Raw genomic sequence first — 10,134 nt, forward strand, 5'->3', positions numbered from 1 at the left:
TACCTATTTCTGGGGAATGGATTGATATACCTCTCCTGTATCTGATCACCATTGAGCAATACCCAAGTTGAGTAGGCTAACAGAACATGTCCTTCATTGTGGTGAAGACCTGCCAGGAGCTCCATTTTAAAAAATTTTTTTTTTTTGTTGTTGTTATAGTTGAATGTGTAATTCCTGTTTTGGAAAACAGTGTACCATTTCTTGATGCTCCTCAGGTATGTTCCCTAGGATATGCGACGGAATACTGTCATCAGGTTGATAGTGCTGCTGATCCAAGCACAGCAATGGTCTTCCCAATTCTGCAATTCTTTTAATGACCATGTCGAGGATCACTGGGAACCATGCTTGTGGACTTGGTCCACTGTAATTTGCGTAGTACCCGACTGATGAAGCCGTAGTACCTATTGAAGAGGTAGAAGGAAAGGAAAACATAGAGATTAGGTTCCCCCTACCCCTCAATACGCGGGAATGTCTCCATTGCCGCTGCCTTGAGATTGGTTTCATGTGACGTAAGTTAGTACGTGGTGATTTAATTGGATATAAGGAATCGACATCTGGTGTCCATATTGCTTAGTGATTTCAGCAAATATTTTTGGTTTAAATGTATGTTTACAGTATTTAGCTCACCTGATAGGTGAGTTACTGATGGTCAAACATGTTTGACGACATACGGTTTCCAATTGTTAATAAATTGTCACCTAATATCGATGTTCTCCGCCCAAGTGGTTTGGCATATGCCACCACTGATGTTGTTATCTTATAAACGAACATGCAAATTTGGTGGATTACTGAGCAAATGCTTCACTAGAATTAAGTAAGTTAATATATAACATGTTTAAGTCAATTCATATTGGCATTAAGTATTACAAGCTCAGTAACACATCAGGACACATAAGATGTTACTCAAAACAGGTGGAAGTGTACAACCATAATCCTTCCTGCCGATAAATTCCATGATAACACTACAGATTAATCCATTTGCCCCCATATTACAGGTATGGAGATAGTTTTGAACACTAGTATCTCAGCTCACAGGAAAGGTACAAAGTTCAGTAGCTGGTAATGCTGCTATATCCCAATTACTTTGCCACGTAGTTGATTGGTGGTTAATGCACCATGACTGATAGTCTTAATGAATACCAGATAACAACGTTGTGGATGGTCAACGTAAATATCTGGATATATATTTTGTGCACCGTTCCCAGAGGCACTGCAATACTGGGTCGATGCGTGGAGTGGACGGAGCAAGCCCCTATTCCATCTCCCTGTTCCAAAATTCAATTTAATATATGGTCCCTAGATAAGGGCCGTATCAGATTATTAAACTGATAAGAACAGATACTACACTTGATCTTAGCCAAAAGGCCGAGAAGCGATGCAGCTAAAGCTGTATCCAAGGATAGTTTGTCGTTAATATATAGACATGCCATGACGGAATGTTTCTAAGTGTCAGGGCTAGTTGAATCTGGATAACTTTGACTTAAATGCCGCAACGCTCATCATGGTTACTCCATCCAGGTAATTGCGGTATATCCGAAACTTATATGAGAAGGTACTGAATAGTGTGCATCTTCAAGGTCGATGTCTACCATAAAGTATCCTTGGATCATGGTAGTAGTTACAAATCCCATGAATGGGTATACCTGGTGAAATACTCAAGTGGTTTATCAACGATGGTGCGACATTCACCATCGTGGGAGGGTAGACCCCTTGGGGTGCTTGCTGAATTGGTGGCAAGATATTAATTCTATTCCCCTTGTATTTATTTTTTGGTATATAACTACCAAGAGTGATAGCTTCCTAACCAGGCGTGATTCATCCACCCCTTGTTAGTACAACCCTTAACCTTTATGTGATGGTAGGAACCATACTTATCTGTCTTCATTGTTGTTTTCTTCGGTTTCTGGTTCCTTGTTCTTGTAGGGACGATGTTTGTTGGGGGGGTGGCGCATTTTCCCCTGGGGCCTGCTCTGGGCCGTGGCCTAAAATGCTACGGGTTTAGCATGCAGGTCCCCGAGCTTTCACCAGTACCATGAGGTAGACACCCCTGGTGGACACGTGGAGGTACTGCTGTCTGGTTTAGTGTGGTGCTCATTCCAGACTCTGCCCTCTTGTGCCGAATAGTTTGAACACTTCGTCCAGTTTTTTAGGACTGGTTTGGTAAGTGCCAGGTAGCAGGATCTGTGCTTGTGAGGTCGGCGTTCTCATAGTCCTGTTAATTTCATAGATTGAGGGCAGGTTTGTGAGTTCATTTCAGAAGTTATGAGGTATACCGTTGAACAGTAGGGTCAGGTGTTTTGCCATACTACCCTGCCCTTCTGGAATGAGCAGGTGGACATGATAGCCGACGTCAGGGTACCAAATGCATTTTTAAAATATTTAGGTTAGATGCGCTGCTCAATGTATCCCCCAATAATGGCGGGCACTTTGAGTAAATGCAATTTAGGGGAGGCGTGATAAAACCAATGCCTCATGGCTACCTGTCTTGGAGAGGTTTTTTGGAAAAGACAGGTAGTAAGCTGGCCATCAGTTGAGACTGAAAAGCCATCTCGCTAGTGGTGGAGCCACATAGCGGCCACACCCAGCAGCTCTTCCTGATCCTGTACCTCAAGCATACTCCCGATATTGTTCAGCCAGTGACCCCTCTTCATGACCAGCCCAGCCACTGGTCACCCCAAAGCTAACCACACTAAGGAGGAAGCGATGGGCAGTGCCTAGGCACTGTGGAGGGTATGCCTGAACCCTCCAGCGAGACTGCCCCTCACGTAGCGTGTCTCGCAGGAGCACCTGCTCCAGGAGCCGCTCCAGCGGCTCAGGCGGCTGTCTCTCTCCCATGCGGGTGGAGAGACGTCCCCTCCGACAAGTCGGAAGCCACCGGCCGGATGCCTCTTCGGATGGCTGAACATTCAGCCCACAGCTCAGGCACTAGCGGGACTGGCTTCGGCGCGGTGTGGGGATAGCGGGGCGCCCGGTAAATGTTCCTACCGCCTTCTTCTGGAGCTTTTGTGCCTTGTAGAAGCGAGAGCGCCCCTCAAGCAGCGCGTCTCGCAGGCACCTGCACCGAGAGCCGCTCCAGCGGCTCAGGCGGCTCTCTCTCCCCCCGTGCGGGTGGAGAGACGTCCCGTCCCAAATCGGGAACACCTGCCGGATGCATCTTCGGGTGGCTATACATCCAGCCCGCTATCGGGCTGGGATCAGCACGGTGTCGGGGAATAGCGGAACACCGGGTCGCTCCTACCGCCTGTTGCTGCCCCCCTTCCCCCCGACGGGAAACGTTCCTCCTTGAACGGGGGACAGTTTTGTTCCAGAGCCTTTTTCTCTGCCTGTAAAACACAAGCAGAAAAAGGGGCTCCCCTGTAAAAGAAACCCGACCTCAGGATACTCACCTGACGGTCCGTTTCTCTGTTGCGGGAGCGCTTAGGCTCTCCCGCTGCCGCAGTTGCACTGCTGGCGTAATGGCGCGCCTGCGCACTGAGCGGGTTCTTCACGTAGTCACTCACGTGACTCCGAAGTAAAATTATACATCTGAAAGTACTCAAATCAAGCAGTAGATAACTCAGGTTGACACCCTGCATCAAGACTGAACGTTTATAAGGAATATAGAAATTAATAACACAATACCATTTACATTTTCCTGGAATCTACCATTTATTTCATAGAAACATAGAAACATAGAAAATAGGTGCAGGAGGAGGCCATTCGGCCCTTCAAGCCAGCACTGCCATTCATTGTGATCATGGCTGATCGTCCCCAATCAATAACCCGTGCCTGCCTTCTCCCCATATCCCTTGATTCCACTAGCCCCTAGAGTTCTGTCTAACTCTTTCTTATATCCATCCAGTGATTTGTGGCAGGGAATTCCATAAATTCACAACTCTCTGGGTGAATTTATTTTTTCTCACCTCACTCTTAAATGGCCTCCCCTTTATTCTAAGACTGTGGCCCCTGGTTCTGGACTCGCCCAACATTGGGAACATTTTTGTAATTCAAAATGCCATTTTTGTAATACTTTGGAACAGATAAAAAGGATTACTTTGTTTGCTCCCTGAAAACAAATAATTTCTATGATTATAGAAACGTGCATATGATTTTTCTACGAATGTTAAAAAACTAGATTTCAGGATGCGTAACGTGGTATTTACTTTAGCTGGTTTAAGATACCTTACTGTTGGATTTTAACTTGGGGGTGTTGAAGCAGATGGTGAATTTGCAATTTTCCTGGATGAGGAAACCTACGAATTGAAAGCATTTCAGGCATTGTGTGCATGTTCCAATTTTGACTTCCAGAAATAATGGGAATAATGACACTGCAAAAGGATGGATGTTAAGGTTGGAGGAGTGACTTGGTCTGCTGGATCTTAACCCTATATCTAGCAAGATATATTGAAGTTGATAGTACACAAAACTGCTGGAGAAACTCAGCGGGTGCAGCAGCATCTATGGAGCGAAGGAGATAGGCAACGTTTCGGGCCAAAACCTTCTTCAGTTTGGCAGGCATAGCAGGAGGAGAAGCTTAGGTGGGGCTGGACATTCCAATTTTACTTCAGAGTCACGTGAGTGACTACGTGAAGAACCCGCTCAGTGCGCAGGCGCGGCATTACGCCAGCAGTGCAACAGCGGCTGCCACGGGAATTAGGCTCTCCCGTTACAGGATGAACCGGACCGTCAGGTGAGTACCCTGAGGTCGGGTTTTCTTTTACAGGTGAGCCTTTTACTGCTTGTGTTTTTTACAGGCAGAGAAAAAGGCTCTGGAACAAAACTGTCCCCCGTTTTCCCGTCGGGGAGGGGGGCAGCAACAGGCGGTAGGAGCGTTACCCGGTGTTCCGTAATTCCCCGACACCGTGCCGAGGCCAGCCCGCTAGTACCTGAGCAGCAGGCTGGACGCATAGCCACTCGAGAGGCATCCGGCAGGTGTTCCCGATGTCGGACGGGACGTCTCTCCACCCGCACGGGGGGAGAGAGAGCCGCCTGTGCCGCTGGAGCGGCTCACGGAGCAGGTGCCTGCGAGACGCGCTGCTTGAGGGGCGCTCCCGCAACTACAAGGCACAAAAGCTCCAGAAGAACCTGTCCCCCGCTCGACTCCAGCGGAGGAGCGTTCCATTGCAGGGGGGGCAGCAACAGGCGGTAGGAACAATTACCGGGCGCTCCGCTATCCCCATCACCGCGCCAAGCCCAGTCCCGCTAGTACCTGAACTGCGGGCTGGATGTCTAGCCATCCGAACAGGCATCCGGCCGGTGGCGTCCGATTCGTCGGACGGGGACATGTCTCCACCTAAATGGAGGAGAGACAGCCGCCTGAGCTGCATCCAACAGCAATTGGAGCAGCTCCAGCGAGATGCGCAGAAAGAGCGCTCTCGCGGAGGGAGGTCAGGCACCCCCTCCACAGTGCTTCATGCACTGCCCTCTGCTCCCTCATTACTGGAGGCTAGCATTGGTGACCAGGGCTGGGCTGGTCTGGAACAGGGGCAGGCGGACGAATTCGGGAGTATGCCAGGGGTGCAGGAACATGAAGAGCTGTTGGGTGTGATGGACCGCTTGTAGCAACCCCACGGGCTGGAGCACCGCTGGAACCAAGAATGGCGGCCAGCATCAACCATTACTGGAAAAGGTGCTCGTTGAGGTGCTGAAACAACACAGCACCAGAAAACGGTGAGGCCCTCAAAGTAAAAAGTGTCAACAGCCAAATCTGGGGGCATGTGGGTCACACATCCGGACCCAAGAACTCAAGCTACAGCGGATCCTAAGGCTCCTGACGTCGGCCATCACAGCCTTTGCTCGTTCCGTGGAGACCACGGAGATGGATACCTGCCAGCAGGATGTGCTGGCATTAATGTGTACCACACAATTTGAGATCAACAATCTCCGGAGGGAAACATAAGACCTGCCCTCAATCCCAAATTTGCTGGCTTGTGTAAAGCCCCAGCTGCGGAGACGGACGCGCTGCTATTTGGGAAAGATTTCACTAAAAAACTGAAGGAGATGCAGGAAGCATCAAAAACCTTCGGCCTAATGAGGGCAGGCCCCGGGACGAGCAAACCAAGACCTCCGATACCCAAGCGGCAGCACCCCACGGCATCCACCAGTCGACGTCCGCAATATGGGACTGGTGAACGATTGGGGTCTGCACATTATCCCCAAAGATCTTTTAGATCAGGGCCCGCAGCGGACCCTCTGGAAAATGCGCCTCCCCCCAACATCGCCAGCACATCAGAACAAAATCTTCAGGAAAATGAAGAAACAGAATCGCCAATAACCATGGTGGTAGGTGGGTCTGGTCCCTACCAGCATATAGAGAATAAGGGTGCTTTATTAACAGGGGGGAGATTACACTTGTTTAAAGAAGCATGGGGTATTGTCACGAGTGACAAGTATATACTCAACAACATTACAGGATATAAAATACAATTCATGTCATAAAAAACGCCGCCAGTTCAACAATGGCCCCAAAGGGTATTTCTCCCTCCGTCAAAGAGAAATGTGAGGGACAAGCTGAACTGGTGAGACTTATCACAAAGGGGGTCATCGAAAAGACCAAACATGAACCTTTGGAATTTGTATCGAATATATTCACTAAAACCAAAAAAGATGGTGTCTGTCGCATCATCATTGACTTAACATCACTAAACAAATTTGTTAAGTATATACATTTCAAAATGGAGACATATGTTACTGCCAAACAACTGAATTCCAAAGGACACTTCATGGCAAGCATTTATCTTAAAGATGCTTACTATCGAGTACCCATATACAAGGATCATCACAGATACCTAAAATTTATCTGGATGGTACAAAGCATTGCCCAATGGGCGAACTTCAGCCCAAGATTATTCACCAAAATATTGAACCCAGCCATGGCAATACTAAGAAAACAAAAACATATTGTCATGGCATATCTGGAGGATATTCTGATAGTAGGGAAAACGATGGAATTGGCTGTGGCAGCAGTATCAGCTACAAAACAGCTCCTCGAAACTCTGGGGTTCGTCCTACATCCAGATAAACCTAAGTTGAAGCCATCCACTATCATGGACTACCTGGGCTTCACAATTAACTCAGTCCATATGACTGTTACCTTGCCAAAGGCAAAAATGGTTGAATTAGCACAATCATGCAACAAATTAATGGTCAACGAGCGACCAACTATTCGACAAGTAGCAAGAGTAATTGGGGAAATGGTAGCAGCATATCCGGCTACACAATTCGGACCTTTGCACTATCAAAAAATTTACAGAGAGCAAAGGTACGGGCAATAAAACGACATACAGGTCACTATGATCGTGTCATGAACTTACCCACTGAAGCAATATCAGAGCTACAGTGGTGGGCAGAAAACGTTTGGCATAGTTTCAGCCCTATCTTTATCACTAACCCTACTTTAGTTATTCAAACAGATGCCAGTGCTCAAGGCTGGGGAGCGACTAACTCCATATCCAGCACAAGTGGTAGATGGACTAAACTAGAGTCATCATTACTACTTACACTGGGCATTAACTATCTAGAGATGTTGGGCGCCTTTTATGGTTTAAAAGCATATTTAACTAATATGCAGCACTTGCATGTTCGGTTACAAATTGATAAATACTACGGTGATGGCTTATATTAACCATATGGGTGGCATAAAATCATTATCATGCGACAAATTGGTCAACATGATTTGGCAATGGTATGTCGAAAGACATATTTGGCTATCAGCTACTTACCTACCAGGTAAGCTAAACACCCATGCCATGAGAAAATTAAACGCCTGGGTTGCAAGTTTGAACAGACCTTACCTGGAACTGGGATTGTCCAAACAAACCATCACCACCATGTCGGCATCCCTTCGAACATCCACCAAGAGGCAGTACTTAACCAGCATCAAAAAAGGGAGAAGTACTGCCAGGAAACAGGGACAACATACGCAACAGCCACAGCCACCAACATACTGGAGTTCCTGGCCATCTACACCACGATGTAGGGATCAGCTACAGTGCCATCAACACAGCGCAGAGTGCTCTTTCTGCTTATCTCAAACCAGCGGCAGGACAACAGGCGATGGGATCCCATCCACTGGTGGTAAAACTGATGAAGGGCATTTACAATATCAAGCCCTAAGCCCAGGTATACCCATATTTGGGATATCAGTGTGGTCCTGACATATCTCAGGGAATGGCCACCAGCCAGATCCCCCGGTCTCGAGCAAGCTACACTAAAGACGCTCATGTTGATGGCACTTGTATCCGCTCAGAGGGTCCAGTCACTACACCTATTGCGACTGGACAACATGATCACAGCTCCAGACCAGATCTGTCGTTATCCAGCGACTGGTCAAACAGAGCAGACCAGGAACACCTAATCCAGTCATGGCTTACCCACCAGAACCACGGTTATGTGCCATGACCCACCTACTATCCTACATAGACACAACCAGAATATTCGAGGGAGATGAAAAGCCTTGTGGGTCAGTCACAAAAACCTTATGGTGGGGTACGAGCCAAACCATTGCGAGATGGCTCAAGCAGGTGCTAGAAACTTCTGGGATAAACACTAACATGTACAAATTTTATTCCACCAGGGCAGCATCCATGTCGACGGCTAAAGAATGGACATGCCTATAGACCACATCCTGGCTACAGCAGGATGGTGGGAAGGGAAAAGACCGTTCAGAAATTTTATAATAAGCCGTTGGCAAAACCTGGTTTATTTGCAGTAAAGATTTACGAACTGCAAATATTTAATTTAAGCCCAGGGGAGCAACTTAATTCTTTGTTGTTATTGTTTAAAAAATACCATTGTGTTTTTCTACAAATAGACTCATTGGTTCATTACGATAACACTTCCTCCCTCAAAAACTTCGGCAGTGAGTGAAATGAAACTGTTACACGGTGACTCCGAAGTAAAATAGTGAGATTAAACGAGAGCTTACCAGTTTGAAGTTTGATCTGTATTTTATGAGGAGTTACGATGAGGGATTACGTGCCCTCCGCTCCCACCCTCATTATATGGATCAAACTAATAAATTGATGTCTCCTTATCTTTACTATGTTTACTTCAAAATAACTGTGTCTATCTGTGATTCCACACCGCTGCTTGGAAGTATGCCGCGCCTGCGCACTGAGCGGGTTCTTCACGTAATCCCTCATCGTAACTCCTCATAAAATACAGATCAAACTTCAAACTGGTAAGCTCTCGTTTAATCTCACTATTAATGCTGTATCACAAGAACCTTTAATATGGATATAAATGGGTTATCTGAATCACTGCTTTTAAAGGTGATAGTGGTTACAGGTAAGGCATGTACAGATGCACCCTCAGGAAATCGGCACTATCTAACCCTAGGTCACCAACTGATATTAGGTCAGAAACCTTCTCTGTTAATTAGTACTGATTTAACGATGAAATGTTAATGTCCAGAGGCAAGAACAAATTAAGGAGGCAAATCTTTTTGTTATTTTGTTATAAAAATAATCCTTTCTTAACCTTGAAACAACACCCCACCCTTTGCCTCAATCACCATTTTCTCCCACATCATTCTGAAGATATAGTATGTGATTAAAACTGTCCTCTTTATCACACACACACACACGCATACCATATCCATAGTCTGTGTTACAAAATATGTTCCATAATATAAAGGGTACTCAGAAACTAGATGGGTGAGACAATTTTATGGATAGCAAAACCAAATAAAGTGTAAAATGGTCATGTCACACAATCCAGTGGTATTTCCATCAAGTGAATGTAAATTTGTCCCCTTTATTTATAAAAGAAAGTACTTTTGCAGAGCTTCTCGGCAATACTTCAATAGAGCTTCTAGACCAAATAATATAGACGAGGAACTATTGTACAGGGTAAGGAGTTAAGGTTCTTTCAATTGCCTTCACTGGTGTGGAAGCTTTCTGCTGCACTTGAGATTCCAATGATGGCTAATCTTACTTCAGCTGATTCTTCAAACACAAAGCTCAATTCTAACATTACTCTTGTCGCAGATAAAACAATTCCATACAATTCTACTTTACTGTGTTCTGAGCAGCAATCACAAAGCAAATGAAAGTTCTTTGCTGTCATAGGCTTTCTCAAATGTCTATTGTTTTCAGACATTAATTGATTGCACAAGATTTTCATTCTAAACACTTTCTGAAAGTGAAGAATCTT

The 10,134-nt window shown here is 46.1% G+C and overlaps 1 non-coding gene across 1 annotated transcript; it reads right to left on the reverse strand.

The window, feature by feature from the left end:
* Nucleotides 1-1,185: 1,185 nt before the first annotated feature.
* LOC116972657 lies at nucleotides 1,186-1,377 on the reverse strand. The gene has a single exon (XR_004411856.1). It is a non-coding gene; the product is annotated as a U2 spliceosomal RNA (small nuclear RNA).
* Nucleotides 1,378-10,134: the final 8,757 nt, after the last annotated feature.

This window comes from Amblyraja radiata, chromosome 4 (genome assembly GCF_010909765.2).
Source record: "Amblyraja radiata isolate CabotCenter1 chromosome 4, sAmbRad1.1.pri, whole genome shotgun sequence".
Taxonomy (NCBI): domain Eukaryota; kingdom Metazoa; phylum Chordata; class Chondrichthyes; order Rajiformes; family Rajidae; genus Amblyraja; species Amblyraja radiata.